The following is a 26,586-nucleotide window of genomic DNA, read 5'->3' on the forward strand; positions in this document are numbered from 1 at the left end:
GGAGATTTAATAAGTCTAAATACAAGCCCCGACTCATCACCGGCAATAAAGGGGTAAGTCAGTATTGATTCTCTAGTGGAATGAATTAATACTTATGAATTAATTATGATCTGGGCTGATCATAAGAATTAATTCATTAGAGGCCCATCTTTATTCGTTGTATCTGATCCCTGGACTGGCCCAAAGTCTCCTGAGCCCAGTAATGAGTAAGGGACGCCTAGTACAGTTATTGGAGCCCTATGATTGTGCTTTATCTATAAATACAATTGTCTGCTCTTAGAATAAGACACACAAAAATTAGGGTTTCATAGAAAGCAGTAGGAGGCTCCGATTTCTAGGTGGTCGAATTCTCTGTGGGAGTTCTCATAGTTCGTTGTCCATCCAACGTTGGGAACTGAGCGGGATACAGTTCAGAAGATCTGAGCTGGAGTCAGTTTTTCGTAGGAAATCAAGTTCTGGCAGTTTCCGAAGAATAGCCATAACTTCCTCTACAGAACTCGGATTCGGACGAAAAAGGGGGCCACAAAAATCTCTTTCAAAAAGGAAGAAGTCGTATTTCTGGATAAAATACGATTGGAGGATGTTTGAGGCTTCAAACGAAGGCTTGAAGTTGGCTGACCTGTTCAGCGATGAATTGATGAATTCTTAGGAATTCTTCAGGTATTTCTAACTCCAAGGTGCAACACTTAATTTAATAGGAGCATGCTAGGTTTAATCGATGTATGGTGAATTAAGATAATACAAGAGACGATCCTCGGGCAAATCGAGTATTAATTAAGTTTAATATTCCTTCAAACGAACCTACCCCCAATGTCCGAAATGTAACAAACACCATCTCAGGAAATGTTTGTATGGATCTGGAATATGCTATGTTTGTCACCAACCGGGTCACAATGCTTTAGTGTGCCCTTACAAATGAAGGAAGGTGTAACACCTCACATTTTTACCTTATTACTTAGTATTGAGATGCTATTAAGAGTACTGAGATATTACCATTAGCTTATAATGGATAAGATGAAGTTCCTTAGTAGATTAAGATACGAGCATTTTAGAAGTCCAACAATAGAGTTATTGAGTGAGTCGTATTGATATAATGAGTTTAGATAGAAGTGTCGATTGAATTGAGAGGAGATTATAATTTTTGTTTTTGATTGAGGAAGCATAAGTTTTTTTTTGTGATGGTTTATTTTATTAAGTTTTAGGAGGATACCCGACTAGAAATAGAGTCGATGTGAGTGAGTAAAAATCACTATAGTGAAGAGCCAGATTCATGAGACGATTGATTTATTGCTAGATTTTGTTTGATTGAGGTGATATGTTTGAGTGTGACTATTTGATTGTCTTTTATGTGACTTACATGGTGATATGTTTGAGGACTTATCTTTTCTTGGGCATAGTAACAAACACGATTAATTTTAATTGGTAACTAGTAATACTACATTCATATTAGGGTTAATTTCCCATAAAATACTGAACTTTCGTCCAATTCTGGTTTTGCACACAAACTTTGAACTGTAGCGTGAAAATTACTAAACTTTAGATTTTATCTGATTTTGCTACTAATCCCAATTTCGGTCAAATATCAGGCTAATATGACGTTCCAATATTTGACGTGACGTATCTATTGTTAATTTCTTATTAATAATAAAAAGAACACAAAATAAATAACTCAAATTGTCAATAACTTAATATATCAAATCAAGTAATAGTATTTTTTTTAATTCTCAAGTTTAAATCAATTTTTTTCTAGTTCACTATTACACAATTAATTATTCCAATATATAAAATAGAAGTCATTCAAATATTATAAATATATATAGTTTATAAAAAAACTTTAGATAATGAAAATTTAATAAACTTTATTACTTAGCTAAATAAAATTTTTATATATTAAATTATTGATAATTAAAATATTTTTTGGCTGACACACCTAAATTCGAAGAATCCCCTTACTATTATTGAATTTATTTAATTAATTAATTCAACTAAAAAATACTACTATTTGATATATTAAATTATTGACAATTTGAGTTATTCGCTTTGTGTTTTTTTTATTGATAAGAAATTAAATAAAAAATATTATTTTGCCAACTAATTGTCACGCAAGAATAAATAAGCCACGTTAAAATTGGCACACCATATTATGTATTAGCTTGGTATTTGACCGGAATTTGGATTAGTAGCAAAACCAGATAAAATCAAAAGCTTAGTAATTATCACGCCAAAGTCCAAAGTTTGTGTGCAAAACCAGAATTGGATGAAAGTTCAGTATTTTATGGGTAATTAACCCTTCATATTATAAATTTTTCTTAACAGAATTTCTCAGAATTTATTTTTCTGAGATAGATGTGAAGTGAATTTTTGTATGCCTAAGTGTTATAATTATTTTTTTACCACATATTATATGATCTTGATTCATGTTTATTTCTAATCAGTGAATATTTTCCCTAAGTTAGCTTTTCCTACAAATTACTACACAATTAGAGTAACAATAATATTTTACTATTTATCTTTAGATATCTTTGCATCAAGTGGCCAAGTGGGCATTAATCTATACTTATATTAAAGCTTAGATTTCTAGGGGAATGTGTTCCCGCCAATTGCAACATTGTCTAACCCAAAGGATGTTGCTCGAATTGTCCGCTGGTCAACAGAAGCTATGCAGATTTGATTGTTGTCCAGCTAGCTCCAGCTGGTTCCATTAATAAAGAATAGAAAAACTGGCGGCCAAATTATATTTGAATTTCAAAATCTGCTCACTTTGGAGCCAATTGGTTAAACAACTCAGCCTATAAATATGAGATTATTTCACAATGCATTTTCACAACGCAGACTTTCTCTCTCTATATTTGTTGTAATTTCTCTCTCTATTCTTAGTTTTCTTAGTTGTTCCAAATCTTTTTATGTTCTATTTTTATGGTTTTTATGTTCTTATGTGGCACTTTTTCATTTTAATTTTGTTTAGTTTTTATGGCCATTTACGGTCTCAATACAATTCAATGTACAATATTTATTTCTACTTGATGCATAAACTCTAAATCTGGAATATAAATAGCTAATATTTCTGAATTTTCTCTGCAGATGAAAGCTTGAATCTGGAGCATGGGAACCTCTCGAATTCTGCAAAAGCAACAAATAAATAGTTTGTGTATATTCCAGATTTATAGGAAAAATAGATAAAAGTAGCTAATATTTATTTATGAATTTTCTCAGCAGATCAATGGAGCACGGAAGATCTGCAAAAGCCTCAATCTTTCAATGGAGCATGGAAGATCTACAAAAGACACAAAAAAATTGTTTTAGAGTATATTCAAGATTTACAGCAAGTATGTATAAAGAAGAAGAAATGGTATATTCAAGATTTACAGCAAGTAGGCATCAAGAAGAAGAATTACATATCACCCCTTAAAGGGTTTCCTCATGTTAATTTTTCAGTGAAAAAATAAAGCAATACATTATAATCACATGCAAATACATATATACATTTCGATATTTCGATAGGTTTCAAATCCAAGAATGTATTGTATATTATCTTTCATTTTCATTAGTTTTTCATTTATATATTATTGAAATAGTTTCATTATATATATTTATTTTCCTTCTAGCATGCGTTCCTATCTGTGCCATAACTTTTCATTTACTGCTTTTGCTTTCCATCTAAAGCCAGACTCATCAGAATTGTGAAAATAGTGTCAAATAGCCAAGTTAGATAAACTATTTTAAATCACAAAAATTCTGATCTAAATTTTTAAGATAGTGATGATACTTTTTTTTCAAAAAAGCTGACAGTGCTTGACAGAGACCAACGGTGGCAGTGGACTTGCCTTCACAACGGAGTGATACCCCCAACAACCACCTAATACACATCTCCACTTCCTCCATGTTCATCCATAGCCGACACCAACACCTGAAAATTAACTCTTTTTTAGTACAGACAAAGAGATAAAACAAAAGTAAGAATTATGCAACAAAAAAAATTTGAACACAAATAGGGAAACTGTGTCAAAGGAGTAGATGATTGCTAATTTTTTATCGAAGATGATGAAAGAGGAGTATATAGCAGATTCATACTAATCTGCAAAAAAAAGAAAAGAAAAAAAAACTATTATTTTAAGAACCCATTTGTGTAGATATTCGTAGATCTAACAAAATAATACCATAAACACAAAAAATAAATAAATAACTCAAAAACGGAAAAACTAATATGGCTACAAAATTAAAGATCTTACTCGGTATTAATTAAAAAAAAAGCTCATTAGCAGAAAAAAAAAAAAAAAAAAAAAACTTATTCTTTTCAAATGATATTCATAGATCTACAAAAATGATACTATAAAAAAAACAAAAAAAATTAAAAATAAAAAAACAAAAAAATAATAAACGAAAAAAAATTAGATCTTATGCAGACGAGGAGAAGGCGACGCCGTCGTTTGAAACCCGGACGACGGCAGCTGGATACGGGTTGTGCAGAGGGAGGCAGCGAGAGTCGTCGACAGGAACTTCACTCCGGCTTCTCCACCACCGTACGAAGATGTGGTGGCGTTAGCGGCTGCTTCGTCTTTTTCGCTGTCAATATTTTCGTCTGATTCTGAAATTTAGGTGTTCAGAGAGAAGAGGTGAGAAGGGGCGAAAGCTAGGGTTTTATTTTTTGGAGTGGCCAAAGAAAACGATGCAGACGAGGGAGAAGAGAAAAAGGGAATATGGAGAAGGCTGGAAGAAGGTGAATATGGAGAAGGCAGGAATTGAAGGGGAAAATGATGTAGACGAGCGAGGGAGAAGAGGAAAATGGAGGATCTGGAGTTTAGAAGTTCCGAGATAGCAGCGCCGCTCATGTGTGGAAAACCCTCAAATGAGAGAAGTATTATGTACACCCTAAAACGAGGGAGTAATTAATTAATAGTTGGGCTTTATTTTATCTATAGGCTTATTGTGGGCTAGCCATTTACACCACCAACAACCAGATAAAATTGTGGGCTCTAAAAAAAAGAAAAAAAGCGACACCCATTAAATTAACTATATAACTAATAATCTTTGTGCAGACATGCCGAGCCATGTGGCCATTGGGGTATACCAAAGACCATTGCATGAATCAATATTTAATCTCTTTCAATTTAATCTACTTAATACTTTTAGTTATATTATTATTCATAGTGCATGCACAAAGAGTAATTTAGAAAAAAAATACTTAATCCATGCTAATGAAAACTATCGAAAAAATTTAGTTAAAAATTTACTATTGTTGTGAATTTATTTAACATTTTTAATTCCTTCCTCTTTTTTATGAACATTGGAATAAACATAAATAACATAATCAGACTATATGTTTATTACTCCATTGGAATGAGTATAGATATATTAATTAAAAAAATAAGCATGATATTTGAATTAATATATATATATATATATATATATATATATATATATATATTATAGTGCCTATCATTTAGTGATGAATTAAATTGTAAAATGAAATGAGCTATTACCTAATATCAAAATAGTTCATTATAAATAAAATAAAAGCATAAAATACTCCTAATTTATGTTACAGTATTATCTATATCTTAAAATATATATTATTGGTTCTTACATTTAATTGATGGACAAATCAATATATTTTGTAGAATTTTAGTAGATATTGTAATACTTGAAATTTATCATATGGATATTTCGTTATACACAAAAAAATTATATAAAATATTCATATTGTGTAACACATTGACACAAATTTATATTTTTAGCATTGAAGTTGAATAAGTTTAGTTACTATAGAATATAATTATAATCATATTTATTTATCCTCTTTTTTTCTACTTTGTTATATTAATAAAGTATATTTATTATGTTTAGTATAATCATTATCACCGGCTTTATAAAAGTAAATTGATGGTTATTTTATAAAATTGTATATAAGAATAAAATAGTTATTGTTAATAGGGGTGAGCAGCGGGTTGGACACAAATCGTTACGGACCGACTCACCGAGTTTGATGGACCAAAAATTTAATAGCGTAAATATCATGGAAACTCCTGAACTATACCCGCTTTATCAAAAATACCCTTAAACTTTCGAAATGTTCTCTAAAAAAAACCCTCAAACTATCTGGTTTTATCAAATATATACCACATGTATTTTTCAGTCAGCAGAAACGTGATGTAGCTCGCCTGATGCCACAATTTAATTTATATTCTATTTTTTTAAAATTACATGACAAAAATAAGGGCTCTTAAGTGGGCAAAATATACCACATGTATTTTTTTTTTTCAGTTCTTATCTTCTTTTATTATACAATGTAAATTTTCAGTTCAATTTGAATGCTATGTATTTTTTTTGTACCACTTAAATACACTTATAAAATTTTATAGTATTACTATTATTCATTATAAATTTGTACGAATAAGTAGACCGTGCATCGCACGGGTAAAATCTAGTTGAGCATTAAATGACTAAGTAGCTTAGTGAGCAAGATTGGTGTTCTAAACAAAACTCTCTTTTTCTCTCCCTTCCCCAACATTTCGTCCCTCCCCCCTCTCTCTCTCTCTCTCTCTCTCTCTCTCTCTCTCTCTCTCTCTCTCTCTCTCTCTCTCTCTCTCTCTTTTCTGTTCAATCCACCATGGAAGAATACTTGCAAGCTTCTAAACACATAGATCCACCATCACAAATCCTAAATCTAGCCTTCAATCCCCAAGAATCAAGAGAAGGATCAATGTAGAGTTCTAAAACAAAGTGGATCTAAAAGCTCATCCTCTTTTTGTCCAAGATCTTGAGAGTAAGTGAAGCTAATCTTGAGATCTCCTGTCCAAGATCTTGAGAGTAAGTGAAGCTAATCTTGAGATCTCCTAGATCTATCTCCATTTCTTGATGTTTTGAGGGAAGAAAACAAGAAAAATCTATCCCTCTCTCTTTCTTGAAATTTTTGAAAATTAGGGTATTCTACCCTTCTAAAAAATTTCTGTTTCTTTTCTTAAATTGAGGTGATTTATATGTAATTGAGAACCTATTGAGTTGATATCCATGAGTTTTTAAAAGGTTTATAAAGGAGTTTGAATTTTCAAAGAGTTTAGTTTATCTAAAATTGAGAAGTTTTGATCTTTTGGTTTTATTGATGAATTGATGGATGACATATGCTATTGAGGTTGTTAATATGATGTTTATTGGAGTGAATTGATGATTAGATTTTATTGGTGAAATTTCGTGAGAGTTAGTTTGATGAAAATTAGGCATATGTGATTAATTGCTTTAATTTGCTAATTGATGATTTATATATGCTATTAAGTGAGTTAATTTGATATATCTAAGGTTTGATTGACGATTTAAGCATGTTTAAAGATTTTCAAAAAGTTTAGTTTACTAAAAATTAGGACCTTTCGATTTATGTGCTAAATGTCTAGATTGATTAAGTTTAATGGATTAGTAGCATGATAGAAATATTTATTTATGATTAATTTGGTTAATTGTTGAATATGTATAAAATTTCTTAAGTTTAGTTTACTAAGAATTGGAGATTTTTGATTAATGGGATAAATGTTTGGATTAATGAAGTTTATGTGTAACAGCCCCGATTTCCCGGGAGAATAAGAAATGGGCTATGTGGGCTTTACTTAAATTAAATGGGTAATGCGCCCTTAGAGTCGATCATCATTTCATTAATCGAAAATACGCCGTATTTAAAAGACAACAAGTACGACGTTATATTAAAATTACTCTCCCTATCAAGATCAGAAGTTCGAAGGTCTGAGACCAAAGCAACATTTCATACTAGGCATATAACATATGCGAGATATTAATCGCTAGGAAAAACGATGGAAATTGGAATTCAAATTAAATCAATCCAAAAGTATAAACATAGTTGGGCATCAGATTGTATTCACCAAGTGAATTTATTTTAGCGGAAGTAAAACTGGCGTTCTTCAATATCACAGCAACAACCTTTCCTCAGCCTCGCACGTCACCACCCGCTACTCAATCTACAAAAGGTTTTGAAAACATTTGCAGGGCTGAGTACTAGTGTACTCAGTGGGTTGAGCCATTTAAAAACATTTGAAATATATATTCCAAAAAGATAATTCATGCTTTGAACAGTATAACACAGAATTTTATTAAAACGAGTCATTCCATGCATACTAAAATAATCTGAGCTCATATTTTCCTGGCTCATCTATTGGGCGTGCTATTGTTTAGCCCTATTTTTTGATGAATTTATGGGTGTTTACGTGTTATATTGGCTTTTATTTTGGTCTCTTTCACTCAAGAGTTTATTGATTTAAGTTTTTGTGCTAATTTTGTTGTCTTAGGATTTTATGCTCAAATTGATTGATATGTGGACAAAAATAAAGTCAGAATTTAGTTGAATGATCTGAAAAAGAATCGAAGTTCATCTCGATACGAGTTCGTAGGCTAAAACGGATCTAAAATCCAACTTGAAACAAGAGAGAACAAACCAAAATAAAAACGATGCGCATTGCAGTGGCTGGCGCTCACCGTGCCCATTCTGCGAAGGGCATAGGCGGTGCTGCCGCCTGGCGGCGGCGGCCGCCCCTGTCTGTTCGGCAGTTACGGGAATTTGAGTATAAAACCCATTTTTAGGGTTTTCTTCACTATTCTCGCCTCCAACAACCGCCAGCCCCTTTTTCCACCTTTTTCCCTTAGTTTTTGGAGCTAGAAACTTGTCCTAACAACATTAGATCGCAATGGATTGTCGTTTACATTGAACTATTGTAGGAATTCCTCTATTGGTTAGTTTCTACTTATGTTTCTTGATTGCTTACCTTTGTTGCTTATAGATTAATGTTGATTGATGCATTTGATTTTCTCATTGCCTAGTTAACGTATTTGGCTTGTTCAATTTATTAGTTTATGTTCTTCGTTGAATTTTGTGCTGTGATTTCATTTACATGTGTTTAGGGGTTAATGGTGATTAGTATTCTCTATGGAATTGGATGCTTATTTGAGTATTGTTGATGTTAGATTGGTGATGATAGGTTGATTAAGCGAGATAGATAATTGATGTTCTCGGTGCCTGGTTATCTTATTGGATCACTGCTTTTCCTCTAGAACCCTAGCCTAGATTATATGTTTATTGTCTAGCGTTATGTTTACAGCTTTTGTTTATTTACATTAGATTATTGCCTAGGTAATTTTACACACTTATTTTCAATCACGCTTTAGTTATAAGAGAGCGAGTGTCAGACCAAACTTTTGATTAGGGTGTTTAGGTTTATTTTCTCGTTTTATGTGCGTAGCATGATTAGCCGCCCTGCTTAGCCTTCCTTGTGAGACGACTTGGGTTAACTTATCACAGTAGGACGACCTCGTACGATTGTGAGTCAATCCCTTAGGTGTTTTGGGTTGAGTCAGCTATCTACAACTGATTGTCACCGAATCTCTCGAGACAACAGGTTCTGGTGTACGTACACAATTCTGGTTAGCAGAGCTAACAAAGTTCTGGTTGGCGAAGCCAACAATGTTCTGGTAGAAGCAATAACCAATAGAGAGCAAAAATATTTAAGCATGAACCATCAACTTTAACATTTCACAAAAATGAGTTTATTAGCTCAAACATACATTTCGTAAATAAAGCCTCACCTGATTTGGAGAAAATCCAAATAATATAACTTAGCTGATCAAGAGCCTAAATATCCTTTTCTGTAGGACCTACAAGATAAGTTCTCAACTTAAACTCATAGTCCTAAAATTAAGCTTAACCTTTATGACTTATCATCATTTTCTAACTAGATTCACAACACCCGGGTTTTCATAAATTCAACATAAAACTTGAAAATCATTTTCTTGGCTAATGGTTCGAATAATACCCTTGCTCGACTTTTACTTAAAAACTCATCTTGAGCATAAAATCAATTTAAAAATATTTTTCTTACAAAAATTTGTAAGACTTTAACATCAATTAAATTAAAAGATATAATCAAACAATCATATGCCTATAATAACAGTTGTAAAGAAATAATTAGTGAAAAATTTAATTAACACATTCAATGGGCAAACCCAACGAGTTAAAATCCAACAAATAAACATGCAGCCCAATATAATTAATGGCCCAAGTTTAAAATAAAATGCAGCCCACTTTATCTAATTAGAAGCGGCCCAGACTGAGCCCAATACCCCTTGGTCCTAACCCAAATTCTTATCCCTTATTTTCTCTCGTCTCTCTCTCTCTCTCTATAACACGCTGAAACTCCCTTCCTCTGTCTCTCCATTTCCTCCACACAGATAACCTCCGCCGCCCCGCCTCCTGCTCCGGCGAGGGGTGTCGCCGCCCCGCCTCCTCGTTCTTCTCCCTCACCTCTGATCTCTTCACTCTTTCTCTCGCTCGTCCCCCCTTATCTCCTTCCTCACAAAAATCCCCAAAATTTCAGAAACCCTAGCTTCTCCTACGATTTCCGGCGAGGTTACCACCGGAACTGCCCCCCTCTGCTTCAGCCGACAGAAGCGGTCAGCCAGACCGTCGCCATCGCCGCCTCTGCCTCCAAATCTGGCGGCCACCAGCCGCTGTCAGCCACCTTCACCCTCATCCCTCAAGCCCCTATCCTCTTCTATCAATTATGCCTACCACCTCCTCACTCTCGACTCCGGTGAGCGGCAGCCATGAATCGCCTCCTTCGCCCTTCTGCTTGTCAAAAGAGCAGCAGCAATAGCCATCGGCCACCACGCCGATCTCTCACCCTCTCTGGATCGTCGGTCGACCTCAAAGGCCGAGGCCGCCATCGCTCCCTCCGCCGAACAGTCCCGCTGTCCAGCCGCCTCGCCTCTCTCTGTATCGTCGGGTAGCAGGAGCCACCAGGCCGCCACCACCGCCCTCATCTCATCTCACCCTACCCTGGCTAAGAACAACTGCACGCACAAACACAGTACACACCAATGCACACAACACCAAAGTTCATTTTCTTTATTAAAAAGATTTGATTAGCTAATTTGCAGAAAAATGCATATGTGTATATGCAGGCATACATTATATGCAAAGTCAATTTATATGCCATACTTCTCTTGCTTTCTGTTTCAAGATCCTCTGTAAATATGATGGTTCTTTATGAAGTAGATTACTGATTATTGCATGAATATGTGAGTTGGTTTACATCTGTGAAAATAAATTTTGGTTTCTTGAATTTATGGCCGAGAATGGGTTGAAGAACTGTAGATTATAGATATTGTGGTGGCGTACGATTTTGCTATGGAATTGTAGGTACTCTGGAGTGATTGTGAACGTTCTTCAAGGAACTGCGATTGAAATTTGGGAGATAGAAGTTTGCTGGGGAATCCGATCTTAATCTGGACTGAATTGTTTGGAAGGGAAATAACTCTCGTTGGTGATTAGCTGATGAGTGATTAAAGAAGCTGAAGGATCGGGGGTGTTAAAATTGGAGGAAACTAGGCTACGTGGAAAACTGAATTCCATTCAATAATTAATGCGGTAATATGAAAGTATCTGATTGAAAAACGTGAGCTCCAAGAAAGAGAAAAAAAAAAAAGAGTTGTTATAGCTGTATCAGTAACACTGCGACAACATTAAAATGGGCTTTGAAAAAGAAAAACTTTTAAAATCTAGCAATTAATTCGGCCCAGCCCATTTCTAAAATAAATGGACTTGACGATTCATCATTTAAAACTCATGATATATTCATAGGAAAAATTTAAATCATACTCATATAATATCATTGAAATTATGTAAAGTATAGAATTCATTTTGCTTTAAAACTTTAATGAATAATTGCTGGAATTAAAATATATATATATATATATATATATATATATATATATATATATATATATATATATATATATTTTCGGGGTGCGAATCGACTTAATTCTAACTCGAGAACTCTTTTAAAAAAAATCTAATTGAGAGAAAATCAGGGTATTACATTATGTGCTAATTAGACTATATAGGAGATGAAATCATGATTAAATTGGTTAATGATGTTGAGTTGTGAAAATTTCCCGAGTTTAGTTTGCATGTTTGAAAGAGATCTTCCATATGAGATGAGTTATGAGCTAAATGTTTATATATGACTTATAGATGATTATTTGAGCCTATATATGTGATATGAGATGAAACAAATCATCCCCTAAAAATTTTATGAAGTGACCGAACATATGTTAAAGAAGGGGAAGAAGTTTTTGATTTTTCCTTAGTCATATGATCATGTATTTGTGCTATTGTGTATTGCATGAGCTTAAATTGAATTTTTGAAAATTTTTCGATGAAGAAATCTAGAGGTTAGTTTGTTCTGCTGAAATAGAAATTTTATTGAAAAGAAGAAAAAAGAGTGAGAGATCCTTGAGAGCACAGGCGCCACCAAGGAAGGAGCAAAAGGAACTCTAAAAAACAAACAAAGACCAGAAAAGAACCAGCCAAACAGACACCGTTCGAAACAAACAAATCCGAGCGAAAACCCACTAAAGAAAGACCCCAGACATGGCAGGCCCTCCAGTGTCGGGCAACCATCAGGCGCAAAGCAGGATTCCAGAACAGAGCAAACACCAGACCAGCGCAAACGTTCAGTGCGACGACTCGAGGGCGTCTGACGGTGCCGTGCCGCCCGCACAGAACAGACCAAGGACATAGACGGGCTGGTTGATCTCCAAAGCGGACAGCCTATCCCCTTCAGCGCATTGCGGCACGTCGAGCTCGAGGAGATCCTCCATGCATGGCAGAAAACACGTGCAAGAGGCACGCCGATCGAGAGAATGAACACCAACTGACCTGCAAACATTAAAAGAAAGAGCAGCAGCCCGGGAAAGAACAGACGACCAAAGAAAGGAGAGAACGTGAAACGTGAAACAGCTGTCAGACAAGAGATAACCAAACCAAAAGGCCTCCTCGAACCTCAACCACTTCCCCGATGAAAGGGGATCCCGGATAGTCACCAAACCAAACAACCAGCAACCTGACCCGGCCCCAAATGAACCCACAGCCACAAAGGTGGTCCGAAGCAAAAGCAAAGGAAGCTACAACCCGCAAACCCAAAAGCCGATCAGACCCAGTTCTCCGCTAGCAGTGAACCTCCTAATGCAATTACTTTTATAATCATTCTGTGTGGTTTATTCTTGGGAAATTGATTTAAGAATGTGCTATTATATGTCCTTAGCTTTTTGAGAATTTTTCCCCAACTTAAAATATTTTACCGATTTTACAAAAAGTTTTTAAATGTGATTGTTAAGATGTTGTTGTACTTGATTAGTGTTTTTATATCCTAATTTTTGGTCAATGATGCAATTGTGTTGGATTGTTTAAGTGCTTATTTGTTGGTGAAATATAGTCCTAAATTAGGTGATAAGTCGGGAATAGAAATGGTGATTACTTATAAGGTTAATTGATATGAGATCGAGATAGTTGGAGTGAAGTGATGAGACTTGATAGACTAGTACTAAGATAAGAGTAGTGCTATCAGTAAGAAGGTTACTGATTGATTGATGTTTTGTTATATGAACTACCTACACCGTGTACGCTACCGGAAGGCACGAGCGACGTAAGGAAGTGAGGTGAAACAAGAGGTTAATAAAGAAAGAGTAAGCAGGAGTCCAGGTGGGCATTATTTTTACTATGAATGAATGTATGATATGATTTAATTGTTAATTTCAGTTTTATGAAATGTTCAAATGATGAATGGTTCTTATGAAATGAAATGATTTATGAAATGATTGTCTGCCAAAAATGTTTATGTTTTATGTATGAATCCTATATGTGTTGGTTCGCCAACTTTAAAGGAAATTGAATTCGGACCCTATGCTAGACGAAGGTTTACTAGTAAGGGTTAAGGTGTACACTTATGGAGACTGTGAGTAGCTTGCGACCGATCTTGGCGTCCGTGGAAGGAGGCCTCCTTCACAGCGCGTGAAGGATAGATATGGATCATATGAAGGGAAATGGGTCGGCCGACCAATCTTATGAAAATGGAAGAAATGTTTTAGTAAGCACATGTCTTTCAAGAAAATCCATGTGTGTTACTTACTGTTTGGCAGTACATGTAACAACCCGACCTCTTCAAAGCATAAAGAAATAGGAAAATAATGGAAAAACTTAATCAAGCTGAATAAACTTGACAATCCACCCGTTAAATCGGGTTGGTGAAGCCTTACACCAACACCTAATCTAAACACGTATAAAGGCATCGACGATCACCTGTATTGTGGAAGAAAACGAAAGAAACTTGCAGACTCAAAACTTTAGAACACAGAACTTTTCTATTTCATTCAACCTGACGTCTGAAGAAGATTACAGGCGATATTTATAAGGAATTACAAGGGCAAAGGGTACATTCGACTTTCCACAACGACTCACGCACTCTTCATGCTGTGATACAAACGAGAGTCATTATCTAGAAAAATATTCCTTGCTAACTAATTTTGCAGCTTTACAGATGTTACGTGCTCCTTAGGGCGGCGCAGGCTGGCATCATCTCTCCTGCGCAGGTATCATCTCCCTTGGTTCTCCTTACTTGTGTTTGGAGCCCATTATGTGATGTTGTCCTTTCTTCAATCCCTAGGCAAGTTCCTTATTGATGATGGTGTTGTGCAATCGTCTGCACAGGGGACTCTCGCCGTAACTTGGCCATTCACCTTCAAGTTTGCACAGGCCTATCCTCAACATAGCTTCGTCACTCGTCTTGAAGGCAGCGCAGGTTGTTTCTCATCATCGCCTGGTCACTTGTTTTCCGGACAGCGCAGGCGACTCCTTGACATGGCTTGGTCACTTGTCTCCGAGGCTGTGCAGGCGTGTTATCTCTGTGGTTTCCATGCTTTGGCTTATCGGCTTGCCATCATTATAGTCCTGCGCTGTTAGTTTAATCACATAAGCTTATATATATACGTTCGTAGGTCCTACGCTGATGAGATCCCTACTCCTCATCACGGGTATTCATAATCCAAATAGATAAAATGAAAGAAGATAAAATGAAAGGCATTGAGAGATGTCATTCAGATGACAATACTCAAAGTCAGAAATCACACCCCAATTCTTGAATGAATAACTATAATCGAGGTGCAACTAAATTATAGAAACAAACAAGGGAAAAACCTTGTGGAATACAAATGCTCGGGTAACTAGTCGGGCAATGTCCCTTTGAATGAAGAAAGTAAGATATCAAATTATATTGATCAATCAACAACATGACAAAGTCTTAGGATCACAAGTTTAGTTTCATGCTTCTGATAGCCAATGATCATTATCATAATACTAGAAAGATAGAGTCTAAGCTCGGCAAGGGAACTTATAATAATGTCTTAAGTTAGAAGAAGAAAAAAAGAACGAAAGACGGATAAAGACTAGTGTTACATCGGAAGTCAAAACACGGAGCTGAAAAACTCTTTAAATTATTCCCAGCGGTTAAATGCAATAGCCATTTTATTGTTATGATGTAACTTTTTAAAAGTAAAAAAATTATATAAGAGTTTGCTTCCATTTATTTTCAATCTCTGTACAAACCATGGAATTTCAAATTAATAGGTTGTTTGTTTCTTAATTGTTGAAATTGCCGTAAGTTATATTGGTGAAAAGAAAACAGTGAAGAACAAGCGATTTACGTGGTTCAGTTTATTCAACCTACATCCATGTGCCCAAGGAAACAATTGGATTTTATTCACCAACGAACTTTGAAAATTACATAAATACAGAAGCAATAGAAAGAATATGTGATTCACGATTGTCAAAACTAGCTTTAATATCTGAAAATCCTCACAAGCTTCAAACTCTCTGTAAAACAGCTGCAACCGAGATAGATCGAAGAAGACGACTCTTATCAATTAGTTATAACTAAGTAATTCCCCCAGATGCAATCTCAGCCTTCAAATCTTCTTTGAACGGCCCATATTATAACATCCAACTATTACTTAATTGTATACTAAATCCCTCCGTGTTTTCTAGTTTGCAAATAAGCCCTCCTTCATCAAATCGCGATTTCTACTGAAACATATATGCGACTTTTGTGTAGAATATTAACAACAATCCTCCACCTATTCTGCATCAATACTGCATATACTAGTAACAAACCCCAACCATTTCCTAACTCCAAAATATTACCAACTTTTATCAACACTGACTCAACTCAGAACACCTAATGAATTGACTCGCAATCGTATGAGGTCATCCTAGTGCAGTAAGCTAACCCAAATCGTCTCTCAAGGAAGATTTAGCAGGGCATTCAATCACGTCACACACAGAAAATAATAAAACCTAAACACTCTAATCGATTTGGTTTGTTTGCTCTATTATCCTACTGTGCATAATTAAATAACTGAAAATAAATTTAATTCTAGAAAATGACAAAGCAGAATTAAACAAAACACAAGTACCGATGCAGTAAAAAATTATGAAACCCTAGACAATAATTAAAGGATAATTAAATAACTACCTACTGAAATAATCACTGAATAGAAAGCTATAGAATTGAAAATGCTGAAAATAAATTCTACTGATCTAGAATGATAGAAAAGAAATCGCATATCGAAATGCGCAACATAATTCAATAAGATTCAAATAAAGGAAAATACGAAATACCAAATAAACGTTGAGAATAATGGAATCCACTTGTCAATCCTTACAACTCCAAGCAAATGCAATCCAAGAACAGGAAATAAACAACTCTAGAACAAAGAACTAAGGAAAATGAAAGAAAACTAAAACCCTCGTGTTTTTGGTGCCAGAACGTGGGCGGAAGTCATAGGTCAAAAAGAGCAGTCAAGCTCTTAAATAGTACTCCCCGAAAATAAAATACGTTTCTTCCTCCTTTCTATTAAAAAAGAATACGCGATTAAAATAATTACAGCGGGCGCTGGGGGTGAGAGAGAGCTCGACCGCTGGACTTTAGGCTCGGGCGCAGAGATGGAAAATAACTCGACCGCTGGCTTTATTGCGTGGTCGCGGAGGATGAAGGAGCTCGACCGCTGGCTTTGCAGCGCGGTCGCGGAGATGGACGAAGTTGCTTGACCGCTGAAGATCCCAGCGGGCGTGGAGGAATGGAGCAGCGCTTGACCGCTGGGTGAGGTGAGCGGGCGTTGCGGGGTGAAGCTGATTTATGCTTAATTTACTCTATTTTTAAGGGTTTGTTTGTGCGTGTTTTAAGATAATCTTCTGGAAGTTGGTGCGTTTATGGTATATTTTATGCTTTGCAGGAGATTTAGGCTTTCGAGATGGAAGAATGCAGTTTTGGAGAATTTTGGATGAATTTGGCGTTTTCTAGGTGTTCTGGTCTCCAGAGCAGAGGAACCGACATCTCCAGATCAGAGAAATCACCATTTCTCTGGAGTCAGAGAAATCACCATTTCTCTGGAGTCAGCGAAATCAAGAAGCCAGTGTAGCGAAGTCATCACCAGAGGAGTCAATAGTCAGAGCAGAGAAAGAAGCCATTACAGCGGAATCGCAAAAGTCCATTACAGCGGAATCGAGAACCCAGAGAAATCACTGTTCCTCTGGCGATAGCAGAGAAATCACCATTCCGCTGGCGACCCATTTCTCTGGCGAGGTTAGAGAAATCATCCATTCATCTGGCGTGACCCGTTCCCTTGGTGACATCCGTTCCTCTGGCGAGAGCTGCGAATTCGACATGAGTATGAGTATTTTCCAGAGCGCGCAGCCAGCTGGAGAGTTGCCTTATTTTACACGATTCTATTATCTTTAGAATTCTACTTTGCATGGCAACTCTCATATACCATGGTGATCGAAGGAAATCTGAAAACTATAAATAGGTCCTCTTTTGACCTATCTAGATATACCGATACACCCCGAACCCGAGCATTCATATTTTGGTTTTCTAGCTTTTAGAATTTTATTGTTTTCTAGTTTTCAAGGCTTGGATCAAGATTGAAGATTCAAGTCGCTACAATTATTTTTATTCGGTTTTTATACAATTTAGTTTTTATAATTGCTTTCTTCTTAGTTATGTTTATGTTTTATTTTAGCATGTCTGGCTAGTTTCCTTTCGCTGATTCTAGGGTTTGTAAATAGTTAATTGAATTTATGTGATTTATTTGTTAATACCTTTGTGCCTTCCAGTTTATGATTCATAATTACTGGTGCTTGATTTCTTGTGAATTATCTGATCAATAGTTTGCATGTTTAGCTATTCGGTTTGAGACCTAGCGGAGATAACTGTTTAACGGATTCAGGAATGTATGATATGATTTTAACCTTGAGACCTAGCGGAGATAGGTGGATCATAGGGAGTTATTCTTAGGAGCTATTGGGAGTTAGTAGATTTTCTTGAGACCTAACGGAGATAGAGAATTTATTAATCTACGATCGTTGCTGCTCTAGTGAGAGTAATTGATTAATTAAGTGATCTCTCATCATAACTGGATTAAACTGGTACATAAGATTAATAGATTTATTGCGTAGATTTAGTTAATGAATTTATTACCCTAGGATCAGTTGTCTTTTAATATTTGAATTCGTCTACGTGCTTTTGTTTATTGCTATTTGCATTTTAGTTCAAGTCAATCAATCTCTACTTTCGTTCGCCTGTCTACTGTTTTAGTCTGTTTAGGAGATAGCTAGATTGATTTCGTTGTGTCAGTCCCTGTGGATACGATACTTGGTTACCAATTTGTGCTACAATTGCACCGTGTTAGTTGCGGTAATTTGTTGCTAATAATTTAGTGATCAACCTTTTGGCGCCGTTGCCGGGGACTGATAAGAAGTTACTTTAATATTTCCGATAGGACTTTATAGTACTACAGGTTTTATTTGTTTTTATTTTTCTTTTCTAACTATTAAAAGGTGTGTTTCTGTAGGTTGCGTATGAACACTAGATCACACGAAAATCCTCTTTTTGAGTTGGACCTTGAAATCAACAAGACTTTGCGCGATCTTAAGAAGCAGAACAATCAAGTTGAGACAAATACGATGGCTATTCCTGAGCAAATCCAAATTCAAATGCGAGCTCTGCAAGAGCAATTGAAGAAGCTGACTGATAAACAGGAGACGAGAGAGGCTCAGAAACAACCAGCCATCAATGAAGCGTTCATACCGCAGTATGTATACCAGGAGCCCCCACGAGTGAACGTAAACAACTTTGAGCTGAAAACGGGTTTGATCACGATGGTCCAACAGAGCCAATATGGTGGACAAGCGATTGAAGACCCTAATGCGCACCTGGCACATTTCCTGGAGCTGTGTAGCACGGTGAAGATGAATGGTGTCCCTGATGACATTATCCGTCTTCGTCTTTTTCCCTTCTCACTGCGGGATAAGGCGAAGTCGTGGTATCATACGCTGCAGCTGGGAGATAATATCATGTGGGAAGATTTAGCTCATGCATTCCTACGCAAGTTTCATCCGCCTGGCCTTACGTTGAAATTGAAGATGGACATCGTACAGTTTCAACAGTACGACGGAGAAAAGCTAGCGGAGACTTGGGAGCGGTATCAGGAGAAGCTTAGAAAATGCCCAAGCCATGGATTTGATGAAGGTACGCTCGTGATAATGTTCTACAATGCCTGCGAGGAGCGTACAAGGATGCACATGGATACAGCTGCAGGTGGATCCCTACTCCAGAAAAGTAGTTCTGAAGCATGGAGCATTATTGATAGTATGGCTTCTACGAGCTACCAATGGCCATCTGAGCGAGTACAATTGAAGAAGGTTGCAGCTGCGTCAAGTTCTGATCCTATGGCAGCAATGGTTACTCAACAGGCAGCGATGGCTACACAGCTGGCAGAGCTGACTACTAAAATTGGTGAGTTGAATGTTGGACGTCATGAGCAAGCTGTGATAGACCCGTCAGGCATGGAAGATGTCAATTATGTGAATGGCAGAAACTATGGGAATTTCCAGCGAGGACAGCCAGGAATGTATAACAGAGGTCAGCAATATCAGCAGAGCCAGCAGCAGTTCCAGCCAGGAGGACGCCCGCATCCGAATCTTTCTTATGGCAACCCAAATAATGCTGTGCATCCTCCACCAGGATTTTCTGTTTCTAGTGGGGGAGTCATCAATGAGCCAAAGAAAGATTCAATGGAGGACATGATAAAGCAGATGCTCATGAAGATGACTGGGATGGAGACAAATGTGGGAAATAAAATTTCTAACATAGAAAATAATTTCTCAGCACTCTCCAAGCACGTGCAGATGTTAGAGAATCAAGTTGGTCAGATAGCTAACCAAGCAGTTGCGCAACACACACCAGGAAAGTTTTCTAGCAACACTGAGATCAATCCTAAAAATCAGTGTAATGCGATTCATCTAAGGAGCGGAACTCAATATCAAAATCATACAGAGCAGAGGAATCACCATTCCTCTGCAGAGCAGCGGGATCATACAGAGCAGAGGAATCACCATTCCTCTGCAAAGCAGCGAGATCATACAGAGCAGCGGGACGGCAAGAATGGAAAGGAGAAAAATGTAGAGATTATGGAGGAGGATAACCTGGAGACGATTGTGTGCGATTCGCCGCCTACTTCTAAGGTATCGTCGAATACCTCTGCTGTTAAGAAGCCTATTCCAACTCCTACGCTTCCCAGGCCAGAGTACAAGCCTGTAGCACCCTTCCCGAATAGCCTGGCAACGCCGAAGATGGATCAGAAGTTAGCCAAGTTCATGGAGATGTTTTCAAAGCTTCACATCAACATTCCTTTACTTGATGCTTTGAGAGATATGCCAGGCTATGCCAAGTTCCTCAAGGATGCAGTCTCCAACAAGAGAAAGTTGGGGAAATATGAGACGATTAATCTTTCCGAGGAATGCAGTGCAGTGCTACAAAGGAAGCTACCATTGAAGAAGAAGGATCCTGGCAGCTTTACTATCGCTTGTGTGATTGGAGGGCAGAACTTCTCCCGCGTTCTTTGTGACTTAGGGGCAAGCATCAATCTGATGCCTCTCTCTATTTTCAACCGGTTGGAGATTGGAGAAATCAAGCCTACCTCTATTGCATTGCAGATGGCAGATCGTTCCATCACATATCCCAAGGGAGTTGTGGAGGATGTTCTAGTGCAGGTGGAGCAGTTTATTTTTCCTGCAGATTTCTTAGTCTTGGACATGCCGGAGGACAAGAATACTCCATTGATCTTAGGACGTCCGTTTCTAGCTACGGGCCGTGCGTTGATAGATGTGCAAGAGGGAGATCTGACTTTCCGCATCAATGATGAAAAGATGACGTTGTCCATTTATGATGCGATGAAGAAGCCAACTGAGCCACAAATCGAGGATTGCAATTCAATTGAGTCTCTAGTGGATTTTCCTGCAGCCGTGGAGGATCCTTTGGAGGAGTGCATCACATAGTCATTATACCCTTATTCCAATCTAGACGAGTAATGTGATGAGATCTTAGATTATATTGCAGAGCTGGAGGCCGTAGAGAGACATCCCATCGATCCTGTGCCTTACATGGATATTCACAGACCTGTTGATGGGGGAAGCAAGTCGGTGGGAAAAGAAAAAGAAAAAGAATTCTCTGCGCCAACGGAATCATCCAGGCCAGAGGAATCATCCAGAACAGCGGAATCATCCAAAGCTGCAGCCGCACCCAAACTTGAGCTGAAGCCGCTTCCCGAGCACTTGAGATACCAATTCTTGGGTGAGAATGAAACTTTTCCGGTTATTGTATCTGCCTATCTATCTCCGTTGGAGTTGGAGAAGTTGATGCGAGTTTTAAGGAAATACAAGTCTGCTATAGGATGGTCTATTTCTGACATCAAACGAATTAGTCATTCTATTTGCATGCATCGTATTTTATTGGAGCAGGAATACAAGCCTAAGGTGCAGCCGCAGCGACGTTTGAATCCGACGATGCAAGAAGTTGTGAGAAATGAGGTGCTTAAGTGGTTGGATGCCGGCATCATTTATGCCATCTCTGATAGTGAGTGGGTGAGCCCAACTCAAGTTGTCTCTAAGAAGGGAGGCATGACTGTGGTAAAAGATGAGAGAGATGAGCTAATAGCTACGAGGCTGGTCACAGGATGGCGCGTGTGCATTGATTATCGAGCTTTGAATGCAGCCACACGTAAGGATCACTTTCCTTTGCCGTTTATTGATCAGATGCTTGATCGTTTGGCAGGATATGAGTACTACTGTTTCTTAGATGGGTACTCGGGCTACAATCAGATTATGATAGCCCCAGAGGATCAGCATAAGACCGCTTTTACTTGTCCCTACGGCATCTTTGCTTTTAGGAGGATCTCTTTTGGTCTTTGCAATGCTCCTGCCACTTTTCAACGCTGCATGATGGCGATTTTCCATGGGTTAATTGAAAACATTATGGAGGTATTCATGGATGACTTTTCTGTTTTTGGTTCCTCCTTTGATAATTGTTTGGACAATCTTGCTCAAGTATTGCAGCGTTGTGAGGAGACGGCTGATTTATGCTTAATTGTTCTAATTTTAGGGGTTTGCATGTGCATATTTTAAAGATAATCTTCTAGAAATTGGTGCGTTTTATGGTCTATTTTATGCTTTGCAGGAGATTTAGGTTTTCGAGATGAAGAGTGCAAATTTTGGAGAGTTTGGGCTAAGAATCGTGTTTTTGTGCATACTCTGGCATGTAAGAGAAGCAAAGCCCCGCTTGCCAGAGCAGTGAAATGGGAAGCCAGAGAAATACCCCAGAGCCAGAGCAGCGGAACCAACCCAAGGAAGCGCCAGAGAAATCACTTCGCTGCTGGAATCATAAGTGCGGAGGAATCAAACGCCAGAGAAATCACCATTTCTCTGGAGTCAGCGAAGTCAAGAAGCCAGTGTAGCCAAGTCATCACCAGAAGAGTCATAAGTCAGAGCAGAGGGGATAGAAGCCAGTACAGCGGGATCGCAAAAGTCCATTACAGCGGAATCGTGAAGCCAGAGAAATCACCGTTCCTCTGGCGATAGCAGAGAAATCACCATTCCACTGGCATGACCCGTTCCCCTGGTGACATCCGTTCCGCTGGCGAGAGCTGTGATTTCCGCCAGAGTAGAGTTTATTTCCAGAGCGCGCGGCACAGCTGGAAGTTGCCTTATCTTACACGATTCTATTGCCTTTAGAGTTCTACTTTGCATGGCAACTTCCATGGTGATCCATAGGGATTTGAAGTCTATAAATAAGGCCATACTTTTCATTGTAATATCATCCCTTGCCCTAGTTTTAGACGCCATCTTTGCGATCTGTTGGCATCCGAAGCTTAGGAATTTAATTGCTTTCATAGTTTCGAATTTTTATTGTTCTAAGTTAGATTTCAATTTAGTTTTTAGTTTAGTTTCTTGGATTGTGATTGAATGACACAATTACACGTTCAAGGATTTTACGATATTTCGTATTTCAATTCAATTTAATTTTGTTTAATCATGTTTATGCTTTTCGTTTATGTTTATGCTTTCTTTTTAATTATGCAATTTAAATTATGCACTTTAGTTTCACGTTTAGATTAGTTGGTTTTTAATTTACAAGTATTTAATTTCATAAGTAGGTTTAATTTAAGTTCTTTAAAATCTTGCCTAGGGTTTAATAGTTTAAATTGCCTAATTTAATTTTAAGTTTGGTTTTTACTTAAGTTCTTAATTCCAAGTTTTAGCTTAATAATCAAACTCTTTATTGCTTTCTTTACTGTTTTTCCTGCGATACAATTAGAAGCCCTTTAAGACTTTCCTTGAGAGATGACACTGGGTCAACTTACCATCACTAGGATGTCCTTGTTCTATTGCAAGTCAAACTAGAGGTGTTCTAGGTTGAGTCAAATTTTGGCGCCGTTGCCGGGGAAAGTTTTAGGCGTTTTAGTTGTGCCGTTTTTACTTGCTTTATTTAATTTCCAGGATTTTTTCTCGTTTTTGTTTTTACGTTTCTTCCACTCGGTGCGTTTAATCCGTTTGTTTAGTGTTGTGCATGCAGGGACGCTGTAGTCTTAAAGGCAAACTTGTGTCCCCGTTGCATAGTACGAGCGAAGGAATTTTCAGGAAGTATAGCTGCAAAGAAGATGAGGAAGCCAGCTCCGCCAATTCCAGCTCTGACTCTGAACCTGAAGTTCCAGAGCAGACCGTAGAAGAGGAGGAAGCCATCTCTGCCAAGTCCAACTCTGATTCTGAACTACCAGAGCAGAGCGCAGGAGAGGAGGAACAAGATTCGCCAGCCAGCTCTGACTCTGAGCCTTCAGAGCAGCCAACGAAGGAGGACGCCAGCTCTGCCGATACAGAGCACACGACATAAACGGCAAAACAAGCTAAGGAGGAAGAGGCCAGCTCCGCCAATATCAGCCCTAAGCAGAATTTAAACGAGGAAAAGAAGGAGATGGCCCAGCACATGGAATACATGGGAGACTTCACCAGGCCGGTAATCGGAGATACCAACACGTCGGCAATCGTGCTCCCCACTGCTGTGAGAAATTACAATCTCAAACCCAATGACTCGAATTTGCTACCGGTGTTCCACGGGATGCCAAGCGAGGATGCGCTGCAATTCATCCGAGATTTTTGCACACAAGTGCAAACGATTCCTCTGCTTAGCCTCACGGAGGACCAACTCAAGCTCAAGTGCTTCCCCTATGCACTTAAAGACCGGGCAAGGACGTGGATGCTTTCTCTGCCGCCCAACTCCATCACTACGTGGGGAGATGCTTGTGAAAAATTCATGCTGAAATACTACCCAAGTCACAAGACACAGGAGCTGAGAACGAAAATAATGGAGTTCACCCAAGGAGCGGACGAGCCTTTGCACGAAGCTTGGGAGAGATATGAAGAACTCATCCGACAATGCCCTCAACATCAATTCACTAATGTTATGTTGATGCAGTTCTTCTATGATGGGTTAGTTCAAACTGCCCAATTTATGGTGGATAGCACGGCAGGAGGCAACATAGCTCGGAAGACGGCAACAGAGCTAAAAGAGATTTTCAAGACCTTGGCCGAGAGCTCCCAACAAAAGTCAGTCCGTGGACGGAGAGTGGAGGCTAGTGCCGTGACAAATCAGTTCGAGATGCAGCAGCAATTGGCCTCGATCATGCGGGAAGTACAACAGTTGAAGATGGAAAAGATGGAAAATCCTCCAGTTCAGAGCTCAGCACCGCCGATGCCAACTCAGCCAAATCCTGCTCTGCCAATGTCAGCCCCGCCGAATCCAACCCTGCAGTACGTTGAACCTTGTGGTATTTGTGGAGATTTCAGCCATGGAGCCAATGAGTGTCATCGAATGGGAGAAATTACTCCGGAAGGACAAGCTGAAGTCTATGCGGCACAAGGATTCCAGAACTACTACCAAGTGCAGAGCAGACCATACGACCAAAGTATGAATCAAGGTCCACAGAATATCCTTGGAGGATGGAGAAGTCAGCCGAATGTTGGATGGGGAAATCAAAATTTTGGGGGGAATCAATTCCGTCGACCACCCCAAATGGGCTATCAACAACAACAACAGTATTTCCCACCACAGCAGGGGTCTTGTCAACCATACAGACCACAATACCAACAGCAGCAATCCATTCCGCAACAGAGTGCGCAGCCGATTCCACCACAAAAATCCACGTTCGAAGAAACGCTGCAAGCCTTTATGGAGATCAGCAAACAAAGTATGGAGTCCCAAGCATCTACAATCAAAAGGCTTGAAACAACGGTTGGACAACTTTCCGGTGCCTTGAATCAAATCCAACAACAACAGCAGCCCGGGAAGTTTCATGGCCAACCTGCTCAGCCGCATCAAGCTCTAGCTGTAACTGTTCTCCGCAGTGGTAAGATGGTGGATAACAAAGTGGATGTTCCTGACCAGACCAGAGCAGAGCTGCCGAGCCCTGTCCAGACCAGAGAAGAGCAGCCAAGCTCTGCCTTCACCAGAGAAGAGCAGCCGAGCTTTGCCTTCACCAGACCAGAGCTGCCGAGTTCTGCCCAGCTAAACTAGCTCTGCTAAGCTCGGCTCTGACCGACCCGACTGATGGAGAGAAGGCAGACCAGCAAAAGGATGGAGAGATGGAGAAAGGAAATGAGAATAAACTTCATAAGTCTTCCACACCTTATCGACCTCCGATCCCTTTTCCAAACAGATTGAAGAATGAAAAGCTTGATAAACAGTTCGCCGACTTCTACAACATGCTCGCCAAGGTGAATGTGAATCTTCATCTCCTTGATGTGATCAGAAAAGTTCCGGCATATGTGAAGTTTTTCAAGGAATTGGTCTCCAACAAGCGGAAATTTGGAGACAATGAGAAGATTCTAGTCTCGGAAGTCGCGACCTCAATCATGCAGCAATCTTTACCACCAAAGCAGCGAGATCCAGGTAGCTTTGTGATTAATATTGCTTTGGGAAATGGTAAGGAAGCCACAGGTATGTTAGATCTGGGGGCGGGGATTAATTTGATGCCTTACTCTATTTTTCAACAATTAGAGTTAGGTAACTTAAAATCTACTCGCATGTGCCTCCAACTTGCTGATAGGTCCATTAGGTACCCCCGTGGTATAGTAGAGGATATTTTAGTTAGAGTCGGGGGTTTGATTGTACCCGTTGATTTTGTCGTGCTTGAGATTGGAGATGTGCATGAGAATGGTAAGGATCACACTCTACTATTAGGAAGACCATTTATGGCGACCACTAACACGTTGATTGATGTCAAAAATGGGACTATTAAAATGACAGTGTTAGGGAAATCGGTGTCTTTCTCGGTGCATGAAAATCGGGCTATGCCTTCGGCTAACCTTATGAA

The 26,586-nt window shown here is 38.3% G+C and overlaps 2 long non-coding RNA genes across 2 annotated transcripts; one reads left to right on the plus strand and one right to left on the minus strand.

The window, feature by feature from the left end:
* Positions 1-2,721: 2,721 nt before the first annotated feature.
* LOC130989005 (uncharacterized) lies at positions 2,722-4,397 on the minus strand. Its single transcript, XR_009090368.1, has 2 exons — positions 3,767-4,397; positions 2,722-3,274 (listed from the first exon to the last, which is right to left on the minus strand). It is a non-coding gene; the product is annotated as an uncharacterized LOC130989005 (long non-coding RNA).
* LOC130989006 (uncharacterized) lies at positions 2,803-3,640 on the plus strand. Its single transcript, XR_009090369.1, has 2 exons — positions 2,803-2,854; positions 3,082-3,640. It is a non-coding gene; the product is annotated as an uncharacterized LOC130989006 (long non-coding RNA).
* Positions 4,398-26,586: the final 22,189 nt, after the last annotated feature.

This window comes from Salvia miltiorrhiza, chromosome 6 (genome assembly GCF_028751815.1).
Source record: "Salvia miltiorrhiza cultivar Shanhuang (shh) chromosome 6, IMPLAD_Smil_shh, whole genome shotgun sequence".
Taxonomy (NCBI): domain Eukaryota; kingdom Viridiplantae; phylum Streptophyta; class Magnoliopsida; order Lamiales; family Lamiaceae; genus Salvia; species Salvia miltiorrhiza.